Here is a 27,119-nt window from a genome sequence, read left to right as displayed (position 1 = left end):
TCCAGGGCTTCGTTTATTTGAGCACTGGATGGAAGGAGTTGCCTTGAAGAAACTGATCAGCATGGCTATGCAGTGCTCATTGGCAATCAGAACCTTCCAGGAACTGACCGCGTACGGGGCCCGGGGAAGCTCCAAATCTCTTCCCAGGGTGGTCCGCGTTGCCCTCTGACATCCAGCCGGGCTAACTGGTCCGCGGGAAGGAGGGAGTCGGGCCCCTGCCTGCAGACAGGAACATAGCTGGGAGACTGAGCATCTGGCTCCCGCGCCGGGATCTGTGGCGGGCATGACCTTGTACGAGTCGTTTCTCTTCCGAGAGCTTCAGATTTCCCGTGTGAAGTGGAAGGGCTGGAAGTTGGTCGGGGCCAGTTCCGACATCCAGTACGTTTGAACCTTGCTGGGAATCCGGGGCGGGGCTCACGAGCAAGATCTCGCAGGGGGATTCCACGGCTGAGCTCGTCTACCCGGACTCAACCCCCTAGTCTGGCGCCCTAACAGTGGACACAGGTTCCCTCATTTTTTTCAGTAGCCCCTCGCCCCGGCCGCTTCCTCCTTCCACGTCTCCTTCCTCTTCCTCCAGGGCAGGCAAAGGCTCCACACCTCCCTCTTTCCCTTCCTCCTCTGCAAGCTCCCCGCATTCCCCGCGTCTTCTCTTCCTCCCAGGAAATCCACCGCCCTCGGTGCACCCACCTTGGGGCCGGGCCACGGCCCCGAGGTGGGCGCCCCCTCCCCCGGAGGCGAGCGCCGCGGCCCCGCGGGCACCCGCCTTCCCATACCTTACATGGACAAATGCGTGCAGGCAAAGTCAGGAATTCAGGCCCGTCCTGACGTCAGCCTCCAGCTCTCAGGGCACCGCACGGGAGACCGAGGGGAGGGGGTGGGGACGGTGGGAGGAAGGAGGGGGAAAGGCACCAACCAGCAGCCGCTCCAGCCTTGCCGAAGTTTCACTTTTTGTCTGTGGGTTCGCTCCCGGGCCCCGCGCGAGCTTTCCCGGGATAAGTAGCTTTAGCGAGCGGGGGAGAGCTGGTCGCTGCAAGGTAAGGGCTGGCTGCGCGGCCCGGGGCGCGGGGCGCGGTGCGGGGCGCGGGGCCGGGCCTGGCCGGGGCTGGGGACAATGGGAGGGGGAGTGCCCGGGCACCTCCTCCTTCGCCGCTGCCTCCGCCTCCAGCCGCCGCCGCCGCCGCCGCTGCCCCGGCCGCCTCCTCCCCGAGGTATTGTTGCAAATCCTCCTTCCTTCCCCTCACCCTCCGCCCGCGGGCGCCTCGGGAACCCCCAGCCCTCCCCGGCAAGAGCGCCTCCGGGGTGGCAGGAGAGCCGGGCGCAGGGCACCCAGCGCGCGCCCGGCCCGGGCCGCAGGGCCCGCGGTGCGGAAGTGCCGGCCGCGGCGCGATCACGGGGTGCACGCGTGGGGGAGGGGGACCCCGAGTTTTTTGGGAAGCCTCGACCGGGGGCTGGGCGGGCTTGGAGGCCTTCCCTGCGCGCCCCCTGCCCGGGCTTTTCAGGACTCCCAGGGGGCGGGGCCACACCCAGCAGCTCTGCGCTTTCGTGGAATCACAGTTGTCACTGGGGAAGGGGCCTAGGAACCCAGGCATCAAGTTCCCCCATTTCCCAGCTCGGGCAACTGAGGCCTAGAGAGCCGAGTCTCCCCAAAGTCTCTCACTAGAGGCAGAGCCGTAACTAAAATAAATGGCTCCCGACTCCTGGTTCCTTTTCTCCAAGCAGTTCTCCGGCACTCACTGTGTGCCGCCCTGTGCTGGGTTATTGGGTCCAGAGGCTTTTAGGGCTCAGACTCTGCCCTCAGGAAGCGCTCAGTCAACCGAAGAACCGAACCTGACCCCAGACAGAAGGTGCTAAGTCCTGGGGAAAAGGCACGGGGTGGGGCTTGGAGACTGGAGTTTGGTCTCCTGGTCCTTCATGAGGGATCAGAGGCTTTTGAAGGATGGGGGTTTTTTCTGAAGTTAATGACTAGGGACAAGGAATGAGGGCATGTGCTGGAGGGAACTGCAGAGACAGAGAAGACTCAAGTGTGGAGAGTGGAGATGAAGCTGTAACTGTTATTGTGCTGGGGGCACGGGGTGGGGCAGCGTGGGTACATAAGATGGGATAATCAGTGGAATTGTGCTTGAGTGCACTGGGACAGAGGGGTGTCTTTGGGACTTTGGGGTGCTGGAGGAGCTGAAGGATGTTTCTGGCTTCCTTTCCCTTCTCAGTGATTCACTGCCTGCTCACCCTGAACCCAAAATGCAAAAATTTAGCTTCACCTTTGAGCTTCTTTTCTAGTACCAGACTCATTTAACTTTGTATCCGATCCCCTCTTTCTGTCTCCTACTCCGCTTTCTAAATTGCTTGCTTCCCAATAAGCCTCATTTTTACTAAGGTGTTAGTGACTTAATGGCCTACCTCTTTGAACACAAGAGCATTTTAAGAAAGCCTTTAAGTGGAAAGAGAAAAAGCAGCTAACACCCTCTTCCCTCCAACTCCCCTCCCCTCCTTCCTCACCCCCACCTTGCTCTTACAGATAGGGAAATATAAATAAAGGCCCAGAGAAGGTGGATGCCAGTTCTAAAGTCTACAGTAAATTTTGGTAGCTGGTGGAAGGCCAGAACTCTCAGTAGGGTTCTCTGTATCCCATGACCAGCCTTCTTCCTTCAGGGTCTTTGTCTGCCCTAGGGTCAGTCAAAAGGTTGCTAGGCAGACTTCCAACCTCAGCACCCAGGCTTTAGAACTAGAGTATAGATTCTAGGTAAGAAATAAGTAATTGGGGTTAGCTGTCTGAATAGTGAGGGTGCAAACCTGGGCCCTTGGGTCAGGCAGCCACCCAGGGTCATGTTCCTCCTACACAGTGGGTGGGCCTGGACCTGGCTTTGAGGATTGGCAGGAGGAGAAACTGCTATTGAGCTGGTTACTATGATTGGAACTGACAGAGTAGGACCCTTCTTGGCGGGACGTGTTCCAGTGAACAGTCAGTTCCAGACAGTGGTTGATGGGACAGGAGGCTTCATTATGAAGGTCCTTAAAAATGCCAGGCATGGATATGACTTGAAGTCATCATTTGAGGGTTTTGAGCAGGCTGGGACATGAGTAAGAAGGGAAGAACTGGCACTGGGTAACCCTCTGCCGCCCATTGCAGTGAGAGAGGCAATAATCTGGCCTAAGAATTATCAGTGAGTGTTTGCTCATTTACTCCACATATATTTCTTCTTACTACATGCTGTTGGCAAATGTGAAAATTTTATGGCAGATTCTTTATTTTATTGAGACAGATAACTTGTATTACATCAGAAAAAATATACTTTTTCACATTTTATATCAGTGACATTGGGTTGTCTTATAATCACAAATGTGTCATAGTTGAGATCTTTGTCCTAAGTTGGTAACTGTGTATTTTACCATTGATAGCTTAGAGCTGATAAAATTTGTTAATCATACCCTTTATGAATGTACAGTGCTTTGCACTTTATAAAAGTTTTCCATCAAATATTCCATTTGAATCTCAAAAATCCCCTGAGAATTGGGCCTGGTGACCCTGTCATCTCAATTTTATCTCTTGCCTGAGGTCATCCAGTTAATTAGAAATGAACTCAAAATAACAGCCCAGAACTTTGACTCTGGGTGTTAACATGTGGCTACCCTGCGGTGGAACTAGCATGGGTTAATTGGGAATAGGAAGAGTCAGATGGAATTTAATTTCAGAACTATTTTGGGGAGTTTTGACCAAGGGCAGAGTGTAACTCACAATGACTGGGAGGCTCTGTTAGCCCACAGATTTAATGCATTAAATAGAAAATGGGCAGGGGGATAGAAGATGCCAGGTAACATAATAAAAACAGAGGATGGAGCACGCTGCTATTACACCGAAAGAGAGGAGCAATGGATGAGGCACATGGGTTCTGGAGCCTACCTGCTGTGAAGCAGGAACTGGCTGGCCCTATGAATATAAAGATTAGGAGAACATGGTCAGTCCCTGTTCTGGGGTAGCACCTCTGTGTGTGTGTGTGTGTGTGTGTGTGTGTGTGTGTGAATGAGTGAGTGTGTGGTGCTATTCTAGGGCTATGTTTTGGTTGCACTGAAGTGGTTCAACCTCAGGGAAGCTACCAGAAGGAGTGGTGCCTAAAGAGAGCCTTTAGGGCCAAATATGAGTTGCCTAAGTGGAAAAAAGACAGATAGAGATGAACCTGTTAGGCGTATGCCAACAGATGTAGGGAAGAAGGCCTAAGTTTGAAAGGCCAGCAGGAACAGAGTGGTGGGAAATGGAGAAATGGGAGGACTTTCATTTTCTGGTAAGCAGATGTAAATTTATCTTGTGGGTTGTAGGGGCCATTAAGGGGTTCTTTAGAGATTCATATGAAAACAAGGCCCAGTAAGGGCTCTGGAAGCATCTGTGGGATTAGGTATTGGGATGGTAACCACAGGAAGAAGAGTAGTAACACATTTAGTAACTGATTGAGTGGAGCTGGTGCGCTTCCTGGTGGCTCAGATGGTAAAGAATCTGCCTGTAATGCAGGAGACCTGCGTTCGATTCTTGGGTCAGGAAGATCCCCTGGAGAAGGGAATGGCACACCATTCCAGCATTCTTGCTTGGAGAATTCCATGGACAGAGAAGCCTGGCAGGCTACAGTCCATGAGCGACTTTTACTGCTACCACTGAGTGGAGCTGAGACTTTGACCCGGGGCAGTATTTAGGAGTCCTAGCTCAGCTTGTGCATCGGTGGGTGGGGACTTTTCTTGGAATTCCACATTGGAAGGCTGCACCCAGGCTGGAAGAAGTGAGTTGGAAGAGGTGAGGAAAGGGTAGGCAAAGTTGCGGTGCATGCATGAAGCTCCGATCTGGGTGGAGATTCACGGTCTTAAAGGTGTGTGTGAAGCAGAGGTGGAGAAGGGAAGAAGAAATGGAAGTGTGGTATGGGAGTCTGTTGTAGATGGCTTAGATGCGTGGAGGAAAATGGTAGTGGCTTCTTAAGGCAAGTCACACAAATGGAAAAGGACATTGATAAATTGATGAGGACTTCACCTCTCCTGACTTTCTACAAATAGGGTGGGTGGCTGGCCATGGGTTAATGGCATTCATGCTTGGAAACTGGTAAACCACAGAACTGAGGCTAGAAAACACGGGGTTTTTTTTGTCTTTCTTTCTTAATAACATATAAAATTTTTGCCTATTTACTGTGTACTTACATAATTCTCATACCGATTCATCAAAGTAGGTTTTATGATTATCAATCTCATTTTGCAGATGAGTAAATGAGTGTGGTCAAATAAGATTTGTTATTGTTTAGTTGCTAAGTTGTGTCCGACTCTTTGCGACCCCGTGGACCCCATGGACTCCTCCGTCCATGGGATTCTCCAGGCAAGAATACTGGAGTGGGTTGCCATTTCCTTCTCCAGGGGATCTTCCTGACCCAGGGATTGAACCCAGGTCCCCCGCATTGCGGGCAGATGCTTTAACCTCTGAGCCACCGGGGAAGCCCTGATGGCTTATGTAAGTAAGGTTACATAACCACTAAGTGAAATGGCCGAGTTTTGAACCTTTGCCTGATCTACAGCCTCTTCACCACTTTCTTCTTTTTCCATAGAAGGAAAAGTGCAAATTGTGGATGAAAAATTAATCAGTCGATCTAAGAAAGGATTGGAAAGTTTTATTTGAGCCAAATTTGATGATTATAACTTGAAAGAGCATCTCAGAAAGTTCTGAGAACTGTTTCGCCCGTTAGAAATCCTCTGTCCACGGAATTCTCCAGGCAACAATACTGGAGTGGGTTTCCATTTCCTTCTCCAGTTAGAAATCAAGGCTCAGTTTTCTAAGTTTTTTGAGACAGAGGGCTGTATGTCACATGATGTATTATCGACAGCTAATCCAGATCTAAGCATCATCCTGGTGGGTCATGTGAAACCTTACCAGATCAAGAAGGAATGTTATTTTGTAAGGAGTTGTCTCCTTGGTGCTAGGAGAATGTTGCTCTTTATGGTTGAGCAGGTATTCCTGAGTGGGGGAGGTCTGGTTGAGCCACAGTGCAGAAGCATGGTGCACGTGGAGGGGAGAGAGAAGGCCAAAGGGCAGAGAAGAATTTCTATGTTTACATTTCTCTTGTATAAAATACGAATTTTGTTTCACAGAATCACCACCGTCAGGGTTCTTCGTCAGATTTTCTCTCAGTACTCACTTTCATGGGGCCTCAGTGGGATCATAATCGAGGGTTTCCCAGGGCCAGCAGACTTTTCACTTCTGTGCTAATGCTGCCCCAGCCAGGGAGGAGTAGAGGGTAAAGGGCTGGGATGATGAGCTAAAGATGATGCTGGTGGTGGTGGTGGGTGGGAATCAGGAGGGCTTTTGTTACTCTTTGAGCAAAGGAGGGTGTTGTCAGATCTGTGTTTCAGAGAACCCTGGTTGCAGAGTCACAGCAGGTCAGGGCCAGAGATGGGGACACCACTTAGGAGGCTGCTGAAATGTTCCTGGTCGGGAAATGCCGAGCCTGCATCAGGTCAGCAGAGAGGGAAAAAGTTGTTTGCTGTTAGAATCTTATCAGGGAACTTAGTTCCTATTCTTGTTCTTCTAATTATTTGCCAGCTTATCAGCCTTGACTGAAACAACTGTGTTATGGACACCAAAGCTTGTAGGCAGCAGAAGTGGCAGGCTGGCATGCAGCTTATGCCTTAGAAGTGAGGACTGGGGTCTTGATGGCCAGAGGGACACTATTCCTCCTTCTGTGAGTGAGGAAACTGAGGCCCCAGGGAAAGGACGGAAGTGCTCAGTCACACCCTTGTCAGCTGAGCTGGAGCTGGGCGTGGCCCTTACTCTCTTTCCTGTGTTCTTTCTTTCAAGGGTGTTTTTGATTCTCTTTTTGCTGAGCCTGGCTGGACACATTCCTTCTCCATTCCACCCCCACCCCACTCCCAGCCCCAGGGGCTTTGCTTGGGAGAATTTGGGAGGGAATATAAGTTGGAGATCCTTGTTACTGGGCTTGAACTTTGTTCTTTGCCCTGAGAAAACAAAGTGATTCAGAGAGTTCAGTTTTGGTGTCCTTGTGGTTTGAGGATGTATTTCTTTTTCTGCCACTTAGGCCCGTCACTTGTTTGCAAGAACTGAGCTTCTGACTCCATGATAACTTCAAGGTTCCTTGTCTGTGACTGTCCGCACTCTCATTTCTTTTCTAGTTCTACTTATTTTTGCTTGCCTAAAGGTTTTCAGGCTGCAGGTATTAGATCCCTTACAGGGTAGATCCTGCTCTTTTTTCTTTCTGTCTTAAATCTGTCCATCACAACCCATCTCATAGAACCCATTAGCATTTCACAGCCTTCGGAGCACTTTTTATGTGGTGAATGTGTTTTATGGTTGTTTTTATTACTTAGCTCCCAATTGCCATCCAAGAGATGGGTCGGCAGGATCAATCTTGTCCCCCAGAGCGTGGGCAAAAGTTCAGTGGTAAAAAACCTCTGCTGGGATGCTTAAGTGGTAGTGTGAGAATCAGATCCCCAGCTAAAGCTCCTGTCCTGCTCTTTACTTCACTTTTGCTGGTGAGCAGGAGATAATTGATGTGAAAGTCCTGAGCAAGCCCTATGCTCAGGTGAGAAACTGTTATTTCATAATGGGCTAATTAGTAACAGTAGCTGCAATGGAGAATCTGGTTGGAGGCCCTAGAGGGATCTGAGGGTCTGGACTTCAGATGCTATCATTTCAGGAGTACCATCACCAACTTGGTTTTGGGGGTAAGAAAACCAAGACCTGTGTTTGAGCCACCCATTAGCCCTGTGATCTTAAGGAAGTTCCAGAACATCTCTGAGCCTCAGTTACCTTTGATTATAGATCGTATGATCTACCCCAATGTGAAATGGTTGTGTAGTGTGTAATGTGACTGTGAAGTGGGTGCATGGTCAGTCACTCAGTCGTGTACAACTCTTTGTGATCCCCTTGACTGTACCAGTCTCCTCTGTCCATGGAACTTTTCAGGCAAGAATTCTGGAGTGGGTTGCCATTTTATACTCCAGGGGATCTTCCCAACCCAGGGATCGAGCCCAGGTCTCTTCTGTCTCCTGCACTGGTAGGTGGATTCTTGATACATGCGGCTAATTTTTGGTGCCCAGTGAAGTGTCTAGCCCACAGGAATGGCATCTTGTCCTCCTAGAGCAGACTATGGGATTTAGACTTGGGAGGCTGCAAGTTCAAGTCTTAGCTGTGTTACTTAATGGAGGGTGCTCCCTGGGGAAGTGACAGGAGATTTGGTGTACTGACTTATTCAGTTTTAGACATCTTGTTCAAGAGGGTACCACTGTTGACAAATGTCAGGTTGCAAAGTGGGGTGAGTGCCACAGACATTCACAGGCACTTCCAGGCTGCACGGAGAGATGGTTTGTCACCAGTGAATGGTTGTCCAGTGTTTCTTCTTCTCCACTGTGACCATCCCAGTCTCTCTTGGTTTTTAAAATTATTTTTATTTAATTTTTTTTAATTTGAGAAAAACCAGGGGCTTTCCTGATGGCTCATCAGGTAAAGAACCTTCCTGCAATGCAGGAGACTCAGGAGACTCCAGTTGGATTCCAGGTTTGGGAAGATCCCCTGGATCAAATGGCAACTGGGTGCCATTTCCTTGCCTGGGAAATCCCGTGGACAGAGGAGCCTGGTGGGCTACAGTCCAAAGGATCACAAAGCCACAGCTGAGCACGCACGAGTATCATGAGGTGATGTCTATTGGTTGGTGGAAGGGGATCACTTAGGAGCTCTTAGTGGGGCAGGTCCACTTTGTCTTCCCTATCACAGACTTCTAGCAGCTCGGGATGGCGGTCTCTCTGCAAATCTGGGCGGTACTTGTTCTTTCGGATCCTGTCCCAGATGCTGCTGAGGATGACCCAGGCGTTCTCCTTGATGGTGGTCCATGCATAGGTGGCCTGCTTTCCCGGGCTGTACCTTGCTTCATCGCCACAGCTACCCCTTGGCTGTCTGCTGCCGGCTTCACATCCAAGTCTTTTGGTGAGAGTCTGTTACTGTGGAAGCAGTTTCGGGCCTGTAGGTTCCTGGGTTTGGCACTGTGCGTCTACTTATTCCTCTCCAGGGCGAAGCTGGAACATGACCAGCCTCCTGACCAACCATTGCATATGTGTGGCAGCTCCTCTTGTTGTGGAGACGAAGACCGAGGCCCCGCCGGCATCTGGGCCTCTCGGGTTTGGTTTGTGCTCAGCTCCTCCTGCAGTCATTGCTCTTGTCCGTCTTCAAAGCCCCCTGTAGTTCACAGGGAAGGCTGGTACTCAGGGGCTGTTTCAGGCCCTCCTCAGAAACTTGTGTGGGAACCTTTCATGGGGCAGGTAAGCACGAGGGGCACGACAGGGCAGGGTTGTTTCACTCAGGTTCACCTGAATCCAGAAGTTTGCTTTGGCCTCCTTCCATCCCCACTGTGGGCAGTTTTCCCGACATAGCCATGATCAGCATTCCTTAGTCACTCAGGCCATCAACCAGCAGCTCTGTCGCCATGGTGCAGAGAGCTCCAGGAGGGAGAGGTACCTACCCCATTCAGAGATGGTTGTGGGCATATGTATTGCCAGTTCCTTGGCATTTTTGGGAGCCTGTTTTATTGTTTGTTTTAACATATTTATTTGGCTGCACTGGTTCTTAGTTTTGTCAGGTAGGATCTTTGATCTTCATCACAGCGTGTGGAATCTTTAGTTTTGACATGCAAACTCTTAATTGTAGCACGTGGGATCTAGTTCCCTGACCAGGGATCTAACCCGGGTACCCTGCATTGGGAATGCTGACTCTTAGCCACTGGGCCACCAAGGAAGTTCCTAGGAGACCACTTTTTGAACTCTAGGGGAATCCTGCCCTTAATGTTAGTCTCAGTTTCCTGTCTGTAAAAAGGACTGTAGCAACAGTGCTTGCTTCAGAGGTAGAGGGACCATACTTCCTGGTTTTCCCAGGACATCCCTGTATGCCTGTATCCTGCTGTAGTAGTAAGAGTATTTCACTCTCAGAGGTGTTCTGATTGAAGGTTACCCTACTTGTTAGTACTGAGTAGGGTTGTATAAGTAGTATGTATAAGGGTAGGCCTAAAGTAAAAACCAAGAAATGTTTGTCAGAAGAGATGCTATGTGCTCAAGTAATGTTTGTTCAGTGAACTAGTTTTATAAAGGTTAAGTTTGAGGATATTTGAAGGGAAAGTCTAGCTTGTAGGCAGTTAGAGTTTATTAAGGTTGATAAAAATGTGTTAATACCTGTTTAGAATATAAGGAAGTGCCAGGAGAGTGGTGTGGATGGACTACTGCAGGTGTCTGGAAGGTGTATAGCAGCTTGTTGGAGGGGCTGGGCCTTGAATTAAACATTGAGGGACAGAAAGGCTTAGTCCAAGATTCCATGGGGCAGCTAAAATTGCTCTGGCTACTTATAGTTAAGAAATAAGATCGAATCTCTGTCCATGTGTGTATTTTATTTATTTTTTATTTTTGGCCATGCCACTCCAGGGATCTTAGTTCCCTGATCATGAAGTGAACCCAGAGCCCCTGCAGTGGAAGCTTGAAGTCCTAACCATGGGATCTCTAGAGAATTCCCCAAATATGTGTTTTACCTGGGTTTTTTAATCTGTTATTTTCCATCCAGTAGCCCACCTTCATGAAGATCTGTAGCTTTAAGTGTGAAAGCCTAGTGAGGTACCAAGTCCTGTGCCAAGAGGTCACCAGAAGAACCTGTACTTATTCTTCTAATGAATTTCCAGAGAAAATGCTTCTTGTTTAATTCCCAGGAAGAAAACAAAAACATGAAAAACAGTTGGCACCTAGCCCTTCTGTCTTGTTTGGTATGAAAACCAGTCCTTTTCAGGAACTGGAGGAGGGAGTTGCTACCCCAAGGGCAGGGTGTGCCCTGACTCGTGGGAAAGGCAAACTGCAGTGACCTGGAGGGTAAGGAGACCTTTTCTTAGAACGAGGTGAAAGTCAGGTCAGTTTTCCTGTATTCTGGTTGTTTCCAAACTGGATTTCTCTTCTTGGCTGCAGTAATTTCCTTTGGAGACTAGGAGGGTGCCAGTAATGACAGCTGGATGGGACCCTCAAGACCCCTCTGTCTATTGGTTTGATGCATCTGTGTGTTCATTCATTCCACACGAGATGCCAGGTATACCTGTGAATGAATGAGTGAAACTCTAGTCTGGGTTTAGGGGATGGAAACATGAATGCTGTGCCATCCCTGTCTCCAGAAGTCAAGAGAGGACATAAAAGTATCTGCAGAAAATATCTGGTGGCTCTAATTGAGCAGTGACCAACTCTAGGGACTCTGGGGAAACTTCACAGATAATAAGTGTTATTTGATGGAGCCTTCAAGGATGAATGGGGATTTGTCTAGTGAGATAGAGAAGGAGAGGATCATTGAGCAAGAGAAATAACATGAGTAGGTGAGAAAGTGCATGTGCTGTACTGTGTGCTACGTTGCTTCAGTGGTGTTTGACTCTTTGCAACCCCCTGGACTGTATAGACAGCCAGGTTCCTCTGTTCATGAGATTCTCCGGGCAAGAATACTGAAGTGGGTTGTCATGCCCTCCTCCTGGGGATCTTCCTGACCCAAGGATTGAGCTCACGTCTCTTATGTCTCCTGCATTGGCAGGCTGATTCTTTACCACTAGTGCCACCTGGGAGGCCAAAGTGCATACACTTGGAAACTGGAAATTTGGAAACTGGAAATTCCAAATCCTTGTAAATTGGATTCATTGGGGATGGACTGCAGAGTAGAAAGGCCATGGAGATGAGGGTGCAGGGATGGGCTTAGGTTGAGAAAGGTCTTGATTGCTGACTGAGAACTTAAGACTGTGCTATGATAGGAGAGTCACCTAGGGAAAGGAGGTGATTAGGTCTGTGTTTTAGGAAAGTGATGGGTTATGGATGGTTAAAGGGGGTGGTTAAAGGGGACCTCCTTGGTAGCTCAGATGGTAAAGAATCTGCCTGCAGTGGAGAAGACCCAGGTTCGATCCCTTGGTCAGGAAGAACCCCCAGAGGAGGAAATGGCAACCCACTCCAGTATTCTTGCTGGGAGAATCCCATGGAAAGAGGAGCCTGGTGGGCTACAGTCCAGGGGGTAAAAAGAGTCAGACTTGACTGAGTGACTAACATTTTCACTTTCAAAAGTGGTGGTAGTGGAGATGGTGAGATGTGTGGTCATGGTCTAGTCCCAAGATACAAGTTGAAAAGGGAGTTGAGACAGTGGATATGAGGGACAGTTCACTGGTGGAAATAGAGGTCACCCAATCTCCTCACTTAAACAAGAGGAACCCCAGGTCCTGAGCAGGTAACACATAGAGTCCAAAGCCCTGGTTCCATGATAACCCCCTAAGTAATCCATCCTCTGCCCAGTGTCTTTAGAAGGGTGGCAGATGCTTAGTGGCTGAGATCACCATCTGTCAAGAGGAGAATCTCTGTCACTTTTTAATTCTATGAAATCTTTTTTTTTAATGTTTGTTTATTTGGTTGCACCGGTCTTAGTTGTGGTATGTGAACTCCTAGTTGTGGCATGTGGGATCTAATTTCCTGACCAGGGATCGAATCTGGGCCCCCTGCACTGGGGAGCTTGGAGTCTTTGCCACTGGGCCACCAGGGAAGTCCTGGAACCTCTTAATTTTGAAAGAAATTTGCTCCTTCTAGATTTAGTGACTCTTTGATCACTGGAGATACTCAATCAGTGACCGATTGGGATGTTACAGTGGAAATCAGGCACTGGTTGAAGACTTGGTGCAGAATATCTTTAGTTAGTGGTAGTCACTCAGTTGTGTCCGACTCTTTGTGACCCCATGGAGTGTAGCCTTCTAGGCTCATTCATCTTCCATGGGATTTTCCAGGTAAGAATACTGGAGTGGGTTGCCAGGGTTCGAACATGGGTCTCCCGCATTGCAGACAGATTCTTTACTGTCTGAGCCACCAGGGAAGTCCCTTTGAGGTCTGTTAGCTCTGACTTTTTTTTGAAGCCCTTCCTTCTTCCCAGCTTCCCTCCTTTCCTTTCTTCCCTTCTTGTAAAAGATACTTAACAATCTTACCTGACTTAACCTCTGTCCATTTGGCTCCTCAGGATCATTTTAGCCAAATTGGACAAAAGGCAGAGACGGTTAAAAATGGATGATTAGGGATTTCACTGGTGGTACAAGGGATAAGAATTCACCTGCTAAATGCAGAGGACACAGATTCGATTCTCGGTCCTGGAAGCATTCACGAGCCTCGGAGCAACTAAGCCTGTGTGCTACAACTACCGAGCCCGAGCTGTAAAGGCTGTGAGCCACACTATAGAAGCCTGTGTGCCTGAAGTCTGTGCTCTTAGCAAGAGAAGACACCGCAATCAGAAGCAGTAACCTCCGCTTGCCACAACTAGAGAAAGTCTTGAGCAACAACGAAGACTCAGTGCAACCACAAATAAAATAAATAAATTAATTTAATAAAAATTGCCAAGGTAGTAAATCTTAAACATTCTTACCACAAGAAAAAAAATTGTAAGACTGTATATTAACTAGACATATTATTTAAAAAAAAAACAACATAGCATTAAAAAAAAAATAGGTGATTAGGCACTAAGAATGGTGGGCAGAGTAGCAAGGGGAATAACCATTTGGGTGCCAGTAAGTTAATACTCGCCAGGCCTGGGGAAGTGGCCTAAGCCAGCCTGCATGATCCTGATCAAAATGAAATCCACCATACAGTTAATTATGCCAGTTGTCATTTTTATAGTTGCTGTTGTTGAGTCAGTAAGTCGTGTCCAACTCTTTTGTGACCCGATGGACTGTAGCCCACCAGGCTCCTCTGTCCATGAAATTTCTCAGGCAAGAACACTGGAATGGGTTGCCATTTCCTTCTCCAGGGATCTTCCTGATCTAGGGATCGAACTCGAGTGTTTTGCATTGGCAGGCGAATTCTTTACCACTGAACCACCTGAGTGCTTTACAGTTTATGATGTGTTTTCCTACAAATTACAGGTGAATCCTTACCATAGTCCTCTAAGTAGTTACTATTATTGTTCAAGTTTTACTGATCAAGAATGTGAGGCTTCTTAATTAAATGACTTATGACCAAAACTAGCTGGATATTGAATCTTGACTTCAGCTTTAGTTTTCTGTTTGCACAGTTTCAGATTCTTCCTGTCCCCGGCCTGTGCAGATCCCTAGGACAGACTCTAGCTTTTATTCTTATTGATATCCTTAAATCTGTTGTAGATCCTGATATGTGGTAAGGATTTAATAAATGTTTGTTGAATGAACATGTGAATAAATAATATAAATGAAGTAATAAATGACAACTTGAATTCTAAGAATATCTTTAGTAGCAATAAAAATCTAATTGAGCTCCCTTAAACATTAATTTGTTATCAAAAGACAATGAGAAAGAACTCATTTAGAATACATTTACTCAAATTCATTAAGAAAAAAAAAGCACCAAAAAAACCCCTCACCAAATTCTTGCCTGAATACCTCTGTCAGATCTCTTAGGGACCTATAACTCTGATCTTGACCCCCTGAAAGGGCCTGTCTACTTTTCTGTTTGTGTACAGTGTTTCCTTCCACTTAATATTATTCTAAGAAATGCGCTTCCTTCCTTTGGCCTGGTCTTTATATTTATCTTTTATATAACTCAAGATTTGTCAAATTGACATTACCTGTGTGGACACTGGGCTACTATGGTGGCTCAGCAGTAAAAAATCCACCTACAGTGCAGAAGCTGTGGGTTTGATCCCTGGGTAGGGAAGATCCACTGGAGAAGGAAATGAAAAGCTACTCCATTATTTTTTCCTGGAGAATTCCATGGACAGAGGAGCCTGGTGGGCTATAGTCTGTGGGGATGCAAAATAATTGGACACGATTTAGGAGCTAAACAGCAGTATATAAGTGATATATAAGTGATATGTGGGCATCAGGATAGTTTTCAAATTTTAAAATAATACAATTCAGTAAGTTAAAACATGCAGTGTAAACATCAGTGGATAACTTTTACTTCTAAATTATTTCTTGAAGACAATGATTTCTTTGGCACTTCCACTTTCCCTTAAACTGGTTACTATCTTGTCTCCTGTATTATGTGGTTATGTGACTATGTGTCTTATCTCCTCAGGGATGTAGGAGAAAATGCAAGTATGGCTGGGGAGTCAGACAGGTTTGGATTCAAATTATGGCACTGCCTCTTGTCATATAATCTTATACTGGTTACTTAGCCTTTCTGAACCTCCAAGTGCTTATCTGTGACAGGGAATAGTAATTCTTTCCATGTAATGTGACTGTGGAGGGATTCTTTGGTCAGTGTTGGAAGGCACCAAAGTCTGCCATGTGGTCTGCTGAAAAACACCCTGTCCTCTGCTCTCTGTTCCCCACCAGATGATAAGACAGCCAAGATCTTTCTCTTATATTTCCCCATAGAGTATGACCCATAGCAAGTAGACCTTAAATACATGTTTATCAGCTGGCTAAAGAACTTTTAAGTTTTTTCAAAAAACAATTATAGGCACAACTACTGAATAGTTCTATTACTTTTCATACAATTTGCCATTCAACTTCTAGAAAGGTTGAACTAATTTAAAGAGTCATTAGTGGATGAATGTACTGGTTTCTTAGTGTCTTCCCTAGAATTTAATTTTATAACTTGCATTTGTCTGCTAAATTAATAAGAAATCATATTTTGTTATTGTTGCAATTTGTCTTCCTTTAATTACTGAGAATAATTTCCTAAGAAGTGGTTTAGAGTTTATATGTCCTCTTGTGTGAATTGTCAAATGGCAATACTTAAAAATAGTCTGGGCTTGAGAAGCTCCATATGAAAGGGCTAAAAATGTTTAGTGTCTTGAGTTACCTAAACTTGAGTACCTACTATGTGGCAGGCACTCTTCCAGGGGCTATGGCTACCACAGAGGAAAAAAAAAAAAAGTGAATAAAATCAGTAGCCTGCACTCCAACCTCCTCAAGTAATGTAGGTGGTGGCTGAGATCTAGAAAAAAAATTACTGAAATCATTCAGCTTGTTTAGTAGCATAACCAACTGTTTATTTGAACAATAATTGTAATTTCATATGTTTTGTATTGGTAGCCTTTTAAGCTATGGAAACATCCTGGAAATTGCAGAATTGTGATATTCAGACAACACCTGCAAACTGTATCTACACTGAGAAAGCAGAGTCCTGGTTTTTGGTTGAGACAATATGATCACCCAGTTCTTCAGTCCGGAGAAGGCAATGGCACCCGACTCCAGTACTTTTGCCTGGAGAATCCCATGGATGGAGGAGTCTGATAGGCTGTAGTCCATGGGGTCGCTAAGAGTCAGACACGACTGAGCGACTTCACTTTCACTTTTCACTTTCATGCACTGGAGAAGGAAATGGCAACCCACTCCAGTGTTCTTGCCTGGAGAATCCCAGGGACGGGGGAGCCTGGTGGGCTGCCTTCTATGGGGTCACACAGAGTCGGACATGACTGACGCAACTTAGCAGCAGCAGCAGCAGCAGCAGTTCTTCAGTCTCATATGTAACTTCTTCCTACAGCCCTTTACCCCTTATATTTACATGCATTCTTAAATGAATAAACTTGTTTTTAAAATAGGGCTAGAAGATAAACTTACCCCATCTAAGCTGTTCAGGCCAACTCTGAACCTTTCTGGACATGTTTGTGGTAAATGAGAAGAGGTGACATATTTCTCTATTGAATAAAATAGTCAATTTAGTTTTAATAAGGCAGTTATTGTCAGGTTATAAAAATTCAACTAACTTGCCATAACTATCTTGTTTAAAGTCAATTAAGAGCCTCATATTCCTCACTTACTGGGTAAAATTTAATAGAACTTCAGTTAAGCATGTATTGCTTATTTAATTCAAAATTAAGTTAATCACCACAGTTGGTAACAACCACTGAGTATTTAATTAACATTCAGCAAACTATCTTATTAAGTCTAAATTAGATACAGACAGGTCTTGTTTATCCCCATCAGTTTGCAAACACCATTTCCCTAGCTCTCACCCCAAAGGGCCTTTGGTTTTCCCATGGCTTTCTTCTTCTGACTTGTCATCTTCATTTTCACCTGCTTGACACCCAACTTGGGTGAAGGATGAAGAAAAGAGGTAGGAGTTTTTGTGTTATGGGAATTTCTGGCTTGGGGGTACAGCTGAGAAATTTTTCTGTTCCGTTCCATTCTTCAAGAATTATCGAGCACATTCTCTGTGTAAGACATTCTTTTGAACATTTCGGAAGATATGGAGGAGGTCATGTTGACATATTTGGTTTTATGTTCTCATCTTAGAAATGAGATGATGGGATTTAGTACCTTCATTTAGCACGTATTTTTTGGCCTACGGCTTGTAAGGCCCTCTGCAGGGTGTCAGAGATACCATAATGGTTTGGACAAGGTCCTTGCTGTTGAGGAAGACACGTAGTCTAGTTTGAGAGGAGCGGTGGTGGAAATATTGGATAAGATGCTGCTATAGGAGCACTGAAGTCCCTTAGTGTTCTGTGAGGAAGGATCCTGTAGCTAAGAAAGTTTGGAAAAGTCCAGACAAGCAAAACTAAATGGGTATCTTTACTGTGTGACTTTTCTGAGTCTTTAGGAAACTAATGTGCATTGTAACCTTCCAAGAGGTTTGTTCTCAAAGTTTTAGATCCTAGACTCTCTATGTCACCAACCTTTTTTGCCCTCTCAGAATGTTTCTTGGTCGTAGTCTTTCAGTGTGCTTTGGGAAAAACCACTGTGAGCCCTGGATCCTGTCTCTTGGCGTCTCAGCCTAGCAGGCAGATACACTGGTAACCCATACAGGGTTGGAAGTTCTAATTTGTAAGAAAGTTGTACAGGAAAAGTGGGTGATTTCAGACTTTTGGTGGGGTTGAAGGTGTGAAATTCAAAGCAGACTTTCCTGGTAGAGAGCTGGACTTGTGAGAGAGACACAGTTTGTATCAGCGGAGAGGCCCGGAAGATTGCCAAAGAGTCTTCAGGAACAGAACCGTGAAATTCTGACACAGCTGATTTGATCACGACATCCCAGCACATGGATCCAACTTAGACCAGTTTTGTTAAATAACCTAAATCTGGAGAGGTAAGAGGCGGCAGCCTTTGTGGTGCAGAATGCTCTGCTTTAGGCCTTGTTTCAGTTGAGCGACTGCCCGTCTGGAGAAGGGGTCCCTTCTGTGAGGCATCCTGATGCCGTGTCTGGGGCAGCCTCTTTGTCCTGTGAAGAGTGAGTCTTGGCCCCTCCATCTGGCAGGTCCAGCTTCCGTTTGCCTCATCACTTCCCACTTTCTCCACCTTTCCTTTCTCCTTAGCATCCCTTCTTCTGATGAGTCACCTTGTCTACATTTCTCATTCTCATCCATCTGTATCATCCTCTCCCTCTGAGGCAAGTACCCTTTATGTTCTTCCTGACAAGTACTTTACTTCACTGAAAATAGTGCTACCAATTTTCTCCTCTCCAGGAGCAACCAGCAGATGGAACCTGCTGGATGGAATGGAGGATAATCTACAGATCTGGTCCTCCACACTGGGGAGATTTGCCCCCAGGTGGGGTTCCTTCAGTACCTACCTTGTTAATCACATCTGTATGGAAGGCAGCATAGGCACAGGAATGGGAGCTCAAGGTTCTGTTTCTGGGCATGAGTTTTCCCCAGTCCGAGCCTCAGTTTATCCATCTGTGAAATGCTCAGGTAGGCTAGGTCTCTTTTTCCAGTCCTTTCAACTAAACATATTGAGTGTTAGCATTTGGTCCAGTGAAGTCAACATTCGCTGGAGTCGGTCTGGGCCGTTTGATGAGATATGTATCTTCAAGACTGGTGATATGAGGATATGGGCAGTGGGCAGAGTTCCCTGTCCACACATGGGAGGTGTGGTTCTTCTACCCACAGCCTTCTACTGGAGTCATTTTCCTTATATTGCCTGTTACTTTTTAGTCATATTTCCTCCTCCTCTGCCATTCAGGCTTATCTATTCTTTGCCAACACACTTCTTGCTGTAAATGCTCCTCTTCTATTGCCCAGCCAGATAGCTCCCTGTCTCCTTTTTCCCTCTTGGCTCTGCCCATGAAGGATGTCCGCTCTGGAACTTTCTAAAGACAGATGGCTACTGTGATGGGTCAGATTGGGGAATGGCGGTCCTGGCCAGCTGCAGGTCCTTCCAGGAGACTGTTCTTCAGAACCCTTTCTTTATTGGATAAATATATTTCAATGAATGAGACTAAGTCTTGCCCTGGGGGAGCCCACAATGGAACTGAGAAGCTTTTTGACTTCTTGACACCTGGGGGAAACCACAGCCAGTGAGGAACATTATTCATTGCAGAGGAAGGATTTTTGCCTTCTAGAATTGGGCAGTGCACTGTTAGAGTCTCAGCATGAATTCTTAAGCATCTAGGAAAACTAATCACTTGGAAAGCTGAAGCTAGTTTTGCAGACCTTGAAAAGGCAGCTTGCATGTTTCATTTTACCACCTACCTGGACAGACACTTTAGGGATGAAAATGTCAGCAGGCAGCTTGGCAAGTGGCACACCAGAGGCCATAATATTGGCTGGTGGTGCATGCTATCAAGGTTGACGTGTCAGCGCACGTAGGACACTGCAGAGACCCAGCGACGCCATTGACATGTGAAGCTGCCATTGGAAATGGCAGTCAAGTTTGGTTCTGCTCCGGGAAAGACTTTTCCAAAGTTAGAAATTTACCTTGTGAATCCTTTGACTTCTTCTTTGTATTAAACACAGTTCTCATCTCTTGGTCTTTGTGATTAGTTGTTTGGATTTCCCGTTATATAGGCCTGCCTAAAAAATACAGAAGCATTTTGAAAGCTTTGATCTGTATAACATTTGAAAGCACGGGTTTTGGAGCTAGGCTGCGTCCTGGCTCCACCATTATTAACTTGACCTATTACCCAGTCTCTTTAGACTTTTATTACCTCGTCCTCAGAATGAGGAGAAGAAAATTACTGTCTTCTAGTTGTCAGGATTAAATGAACTATGTGAAATGCTTAGAACAGAGCCTGACACATGCCAAGTAACCATTAAATATTATCTGCTGTTATATGTTGGAGAAGGCAGTGGCACCCCACTCCAGTACTCTTGCCTGGAAAATCCCATGGATGGAGGAGCCTGGTGGGCTACAGTCCATGGGGTCGCTAAGAGTCAGACACTACTGAGCAACTTCACTTTCTCTTTTCACTTTCATGCATTGGAGAAGGAAATGGCAACCCACTCCAGGGTTCTTGCCTGGAGAATCCCAGGGATGGGGGAGCCTGGTGGGCTGCTGTCTATGGGGTCACACAGAGTCAGACACAACTGAAGCGACTTAGCAGCAGCAGCAGCAGCTGTTATATGTGTTATAAAGTCAGAAAATTGTGGTTTGGAGATGTTACAGGTAAATGAGGTTTTGTGTTTTCTCTCTGTGTTTTTTATTTTTTTTGTCTTTTTAAATTTTTTGTTCTGGAATAGTTTTAGCTTTATAGAATAGTTGTAAAAATTATACAGAGAATTTCCATCTATCCTTCACTCAGTTTCTCTCATTTTTGACCTCTTAAATTAGCATATTGTGTGTGTGCTCAGTCGTGTCCAACTCTTTGAGACCCCATGGACTGCACCCCGCCAGGCTCTCTGTCCATGGGGATTCTCCAGGCAAGAATACTGGAGCGGGTTGCCATGCCCTCCTCCAGGGGATCTTCCCCCACCCAGGGATCGAACCCATGTCTCCTATGTCTCCTGCATTGGCAGGCAGATTCTTATCACTGTACCACCACATTAGCATAGTACATTTGTCAAAACTAAGAAATGGATGTTGGTACATGACTATTAACGGAACTGGACTCTATTTAGATTTCACCAGTTTTTCCATTAATGTCTTTTTTCTTTTTGGCAGGATACACCTCAGGGTACCACATTATACTTAGTTGATATTTCGCTACCCTAGAGTGGCTTTACAGGTTTTTTTTTAATAGCTAAGAAGCCTATTACAACATGTAACGCTGAACCCATAAACTGGAGCAGCTGTGGTTGAAATGGTGCAGGACGGGACTGACTTTCTTACACTTCCCTACTTTTTCTATTTGAATAGGCTCTGGTAAAGTAAGGCTTAAATATCACCATAATACAGTCTCTTTGTTTCCAGGGAAGAGACTGAGGCCCCAGAATGGGGAGTGATGATCCTAGGTGAAGCTGGAAGCCCAGTGAGGGTCAAAAAAAAGGATTGTGGAAATACCCCAATCTTGTCCCTGTTGTTTAATGGATGAGTGAACAACAGTTAGGGACACTCTGGAAGATCTGGGTTTGGATCCAGGCTCTTCCACCGTATGTCTCAGTTTTCTTATCTGTAAAGTTGGTTCAGTGGTCAGTGATACCTCAAACAGTACTTGATACAAAGTACCACCATTTACCTTATGAAAGTTAAGTAAGCGAAGATGCTTACTTTTAGCATAGCCTGAAACATCGTAGGTTCTCAATATATATTTCAAAAAAAAAGAAGCCTTGAAAATTAGAAAACTTTATCCTTAGAACTAATTTCTAGAAGGCAGGGACAAATTGATATGAAACAAAAACCAGTCATTCATAAGGAAATCTGCGATACTCGGAAATGGAACCAGTGTTTGAGTTTCTGATAAGCGGGATATACTGTCTGTTTTTATTCTTGGAGGCTTTTATCATACAATACTACATTATGTTGCAGTCTGACTTTCACACAAATTGGATCCCAAAACCTCTTACAGGAATTAAAAATACAAACTCGTGGGCAGTATGTGTTTTATAAATTACAGAAAACAGTAGTGTAACGACATGGCATAGTGAGTACAGTGAAGGCTGCGGCAGGCACTGGCACCCAGGAGGAAGACAAGGGTGTGGTAGCTGAGACGCATGGGAGGCAGGAAGCGGGAGGAGGTGAGGAGGTGTCCGGCATCGCACTCAGTGTCAGGAGAGATGGAGGGAGGCCACCTCCAGCGGGGAGGCTCGGTGGAAAAGCTGAGGGTAGTCAAGGCAGTCGCAGAATCCTGGAGAAATCAACCTTTTGATAGCCTTCAAAGATTTTTAAAATTTTAGGCTTGTTAAGAGTAGTTTTAGACTCACAGCAAAACTGAGAGGGAGGTACCGAGATTTCTCACATGTCCCCTATCTCCTGCACAGGCAAAGCCTCTCCAGCTGTCAGCATCTCCTCCCGGAGTGGTTTGTTTGTTGCAGTTGGTGAACCCATGTTGGTATATCAGTGTCACCCGGCGTCCATACTTCACATTAGGGTTTACTCTCAGTGTGGTATATTCTATGGGTTTAGACACGTGTATAGTGACATGTGTCCATCATTATATCATACAGAGTATTTCACTGCCTTACAAATCCTGTCGTCTGCCTATTCATACCTACCTCTCACCCCCAAATCTGGCAGCCACTGATCTCTTTACTGTCTCCACATGTATCCTTTTTATCCTGCCATTTTTGGTTGTGTTGAATGGTAACCAACTGACTTTTAGAAACTGACCTCCATTGCCTTCCCTCATTCGTGCTTTGTCACAGCATTTTCTCAGGCTGGGTTGCTGTTCTCTACCATCATCGCCTGTTTGAATCCAAATGTATCTTCAGGGCCAGCACTTCCTCCATGAAGCAGGCCTTGATTTTCACCCTTGGTCCTAAGCAGGAAATAATCCCTTCCTCTTATGGTCTCTGTCTGGACTGAGTGCAGGGCACTGAGCACTTTTTACCTTCTATTGTAGTTATCTGTGTCCCTATCTTATTTAGGAGTTTTTAACTTCTTTAGACATTCATTCTTATCTAGAATCTGACAGACATATTACAAATGCTTGTTGAATGGATGGATGGATGGATGGACAGGTTTGACATCATTCATACTACTCAAACTTAATTCCTTTAGAGTAGGGATTTAACCCGCTAATCTCTATATCTCCTCAGTATTAGCACTGAGACTGCTACTGCTAAGTCACTTCAGTCGTGTCCGACTCTGTGCGACCCCATAGACGGCAGCCCACCAGGCTCCCCCGTCCCTGGGATTCTCCAGGCAAGAACACTGGAGTGGGTTGCCATTTCCTTCTCCAATGCATGAAAGTGAAAAGTGAAAGTGAAGTCGCTCAGTCATGTCTGACTCTTAGCGACCCCATGGACTGCAGCCTACCAGGCTCCTCCAACCATGGGATTTTCCAGGGGAGAGTACTGGAGTGGGGTGCCATTGCCTTCTCCAAGGTGCCTGCTATTTGTTCATTCATTCATTCCACAATAGACTTTCAGGCACTACTTTAGGAATGAAGTGATGAATAGTCCATTTGTTGATAGCCTACACAGAAAATAGACTATTCTTTGAAATATATTTTCATTCTTGTAAGGTTGATCTGGGATTGATTTTTTCTTTTGACACAGAAGAACCAAGCAAGAAATGTTTTGTTTCATCCGCATGTGTCAAAGTGGATGCTCTCTCATTCCTTCAGCTGGCTTGGTAATAAAGAGATACTGCTGGGCTGAGACAGGCACCAGGGTCTATGGTGGTCCCTTACTGCTTTCCTCAGGGACCAGTCCTCTTCCCAGTGTGTTGAAAGGTAGTGCCAGTATTCCACGATGATCATGGTTGGGCTTCCCTGGTAATGTCTCTACTCTTATTTTCTTAATATAGTGACAGGATGCATGCTGCTGAGGTGGTAAATGGGAAGAAGAAGTGCAGTGAACTGTCTGTTTCTTGGGGCCTTCTGTATTAATCACAGGAGGAGGTGTCAGACACGGCCAGATGAGAGAGCCAGCTGACTGAAGTTCATGTCGGATCCAAATTAGAATGGCAAAATTGGGAGACCTTGATGATGCTGAACTGAAGAAGCTTAAGGTTCTCAGAGTGGTTAGGGCTGGAAGAATCAGAGAGGTCATCTAATCTAGTGGTTCTCAGACTTGAAGGGGCATTAGGGTTTTCTGGACCCCATCCCAGAGCATCTGATGTAGTTGATCATGAGTTTGTACTTCCCACAAGCTCATGGGTGTGCCAGTGCTGATGAGAACCCCTGACCTAGTCCCACAGCTGGTCTGTTGAGATTTTATAGATGGGGAGAGGACACACAGAGATAGGTGGAAAGGACTTGTCTAGAGTCACACAGATATCAGGAGTGAAGTTGGAGTCAAAACCAGGAATCCTGGCTCGAAGTCATTTCCATACCGTCACTAGAACAATATTATTTTTAGGTCCAGGAACATTATTATTTTTAGTTCTACTACAGGATGATGACATATTTCACCAGCTTTGCCTGATTTGGTCACAAATTTATTTTTGAGGGCCTTTCATTTAAAAGCTGTCTCCATCCTACATTTTCTTACTCAGTTAATCCACATTTTTGACTACAGCTCTGCACTAGGAATTGCACTTGAACCCAAGGTGGTATTATAGCATGGTAGTCTGAAAGCATGGGTCTCAGGAAGTTTGACCTTGAGTAAATGGCTTTTTCATTTTCTCATCTGAAAACGAGAATAGTAATACCTCCTAGGACAGCAGGTAGAGCGCCGAGATTGTACCTGGCCCTCACTCCCTGACCGATAGGCCTGATGCAATCATTGTTAACTGGGTAGAACGTGGTCCCCACCCTCTCATGCATAGGTGACTTACTGAGTGCTACAACTGAGAGACAGTGGGAATTAGAGGAACAAGCACATGACTTGGAATTAGGAGGGCTGAGATCTAGTCCCAGCCACTTAACTAGCTGTGTGATCTTGTGCAAGTCACTTGACTTGACTGAGCTATAATTTGAAGCAGGTCCTTGATGGCTGAGTGGGTGAAGAATCCACCTGCAATGCAGGAGACAGAGGAGGCACGGGTTCAATCCCTGAGTCAGGAATCAATCCCAGAGGAGGAAATGGCAACCCACTCCAGTATTCTTGCCTGAAAAATCTCATGAACAGAGGAGTGTGGCAGGCTACAGTCCATGGGGTTGCAAAGAGTTGGACATGACTGAGTGACTAAGCACACCACATGCAGACTTAGTTTACATTGTGTGTGTGTGTGTGTGTGTGTGTGTGTGTAGCAAGGGACATGTGCCAGCTCTGTGTCCACTGTCTTCCATTCCCAGGACAGGGCAGAGAAGTTGAATAAGATACCCTTTCAGGCGTCTGCAAGGTTGTGGTCAACACAGGAAACAGACATGCAAACCAGATTGGGGCTGCAGGTGGAGCAGCGCTGGAAGGTGTGTGTATGAGACATAAAGGAGGTATCCTGGCAGCAGGGTGATGGAGAGCTCATCGGGGCTGCAGATCAGTGGTCCTGCAGACATGCAGACATGTTTGGCTCCCCAGAAGGAAAATGAGATATTGAGGGCATTTAGGCTCTACAGAGCCACAGTCCTCCACATTCTCTGTTAATCTTAGCAGCTTGCTCACCCCCAGGGTTTTTAATTTGCCATCCTCGAAGGCTGTGCAGACTCTTCCACAGTGGCCTCCTCTTGCATGACTCTCTGTCTGGCTCGTCTGTGAACCTCTTCCAGGCAGTGCCCCCAGGAAACCCTGTGGATCTCCTCCCAAGCTCCTATCCCACCTTTGCAACTCACTTCCTGCCTGGGCCCCAGGGCCTCTGGAGGCTGAGAGGGCTGGCCAGACTGATCTATCTCCCCTGGCTTCCCCTGTGATTCCTGAGCCCCTGCCCTTCTGTGGTGTCCATAGCTGGGACACACTTGTCTGCTCAGTGCATGCTCTGTACTTCCAAATTCCTCCCTTACTCTCATGTTTCCATTTAAAGCCCTTGTGAGCGGGTCTGAGTGTCTCCTGCCAGCACCGTTCCTTCGCGTTTCCTGGAACCCCATTTCTCATCCTGCTGGGGAGCCAGCCTTGAACAGGACTTGAGCACAGCCTCTCTGCAGCCTCTTCTCTTTCTCCAAGATCATGACTTCTGGCAGAAGGGGGGACCAGCTCTTTTTGGCCCTGCTTACCTCATCTTCCTTGTTCCCTCCCATGAGGCTTTCTTCCTTTTTATCCTTGTCCACTTAGTCTCCTGCCTTGGGTCCGCTGGACAGAATGGCATCTTTTCCTTTGCCCGGCATCTATGCCTTACTCAGAAGTAACTTGTGAAGCCACACAGAGTGTTCATGGGGTCTGCTTTTAGGAGGATGTCAGAATGGCCTCTGGCAATGCTTTGTGACAATAAGAATATGTTGGTTTGATTTCCCAACTAATTTTATTTTTAGGTGCAAACACACACACAGCAGAGCCGTGTTAGGAATGAAGGAGAATTGTGTTGTGAGTGGCAATGAGTGCAAGACTCTCACCTGCAGTTCTCTCCCTGCTCTGCCTGTTCTTCGTGATCGTCCCCTCTGTTTTAGAGCAGGCATCTCCCCTCCTGTTTTCCAGCTGGCCTCTGCCTTCTTGCTTATTGTCTCTCTTGGCCTGTGGGTAAAATCCTTTCCTGGGCACACCTCCACCCTGCCATCCATCCGACCTTACCTCAGTTCTAGAAGTGTCTCTGGCCAACCCCTGTTAGTCACATTCTATAGCTGAAGCTACCACGAGTGTGTTAGTAAGCACTCTCTTGCATGCCTGTGACTTTTCATGTCCCTTCTTCTTGGCCCTGGGCCCTTTGTTTCTATTTGGTGAACACCTGCTCATCACTCAAAAGGTAGCACAGATGTCTCCATCTCTCGAACCTCTTCTCAATCTCTCATGAAGAACTGTGAAAGAATAAAACAAAACCAGATTTTCTAAGCATTGCTCTAAGAGCAGCACATGCTCATAATATATTTCAAATATATAGAACCAATATATGTAAACCAATATAAAGGAGGAAACGAGACTCACTCATAAATCCACAGTTTAGATACAAATGCTGTTTGTTTTTAATATTCTTGAATAGTTCTTTTCATTACTTTCTGTTGCATTTTGCTGACTTGACACGTTATGGTATGTACAGTTTTGTATATTACCATTTCACCAAACAGTGGAGTACGAGCACCTTCTCATGGCACTGGGAATTCTTCATACTTTTTGATGACTTATGATGGATATTATTCCATCATAAGAATATACCATCATTTTTAATCTTTTCTTGGGTAGCTGACATTTGAATGCCCATTTTTTCATCATTGATAAAAAATGTGATGAACATCCTCTTTACTACATTTTTTTCCTGTACCTCTGATTACTTTCTAAGATATATTACTTGCACATGGAAAATGCAAGGACTTTTTTCACCCTTAATTTCAAAATAATTCATGGTAACTGAAGAAAGTTA

At 46.0% G+C, this 27,119-nt stretch overlaps 1 protein-coding gene across 8 annotated transcripts in view; it reads left to right on the top strand.

Moving 5' to 3' along the window:
* The first annotated feature begins 925 nt into the window (after positions 1 to 925).
* The window catches only part of LPP (LIM domain containing preferred translocation partner in lipoma), a 757,855-nt gene continuing 731,661 nt past the window's right edge, over positions 926 to 27,119 (top strand). For 5 of the 8 annotated variants that reach the window (XM_005201494.5, XM_015471873.3, XM_059884788.1 and 2 more), the window contains exon 1: positions 926 to 1,034. The gene's annotated coding sequence lies outside the window, so the exon portion shown is untranslated. Of the gene's footprint in view, positions 9,292 to 27,119 lie in introns of all 8 variants that reach the window. The other 3 variants (XM_005201496.4, XM_005201497.4, XM_059884782.1) reach the window with 2 other exon arrangements.

This window comes from Bos taurus, chromosome 1 (assembly GCF_002263795.3).
Source record: "Bos taurus isolate L1 Dominette 01449 registration number 42190680 breed Hereford chromosome 1, ARS-UCD2.0, whole genome shotgun sequence".
NCBI classification, from domain to species: Eukaryota; Metazoa; Chordata; class Mammalia; order Artiodactyla; family Bovidae; genus Bos; species Bos taurus.
This window is presented reverse-complemented; position numbering and strand designations above follow the sequence as displayed.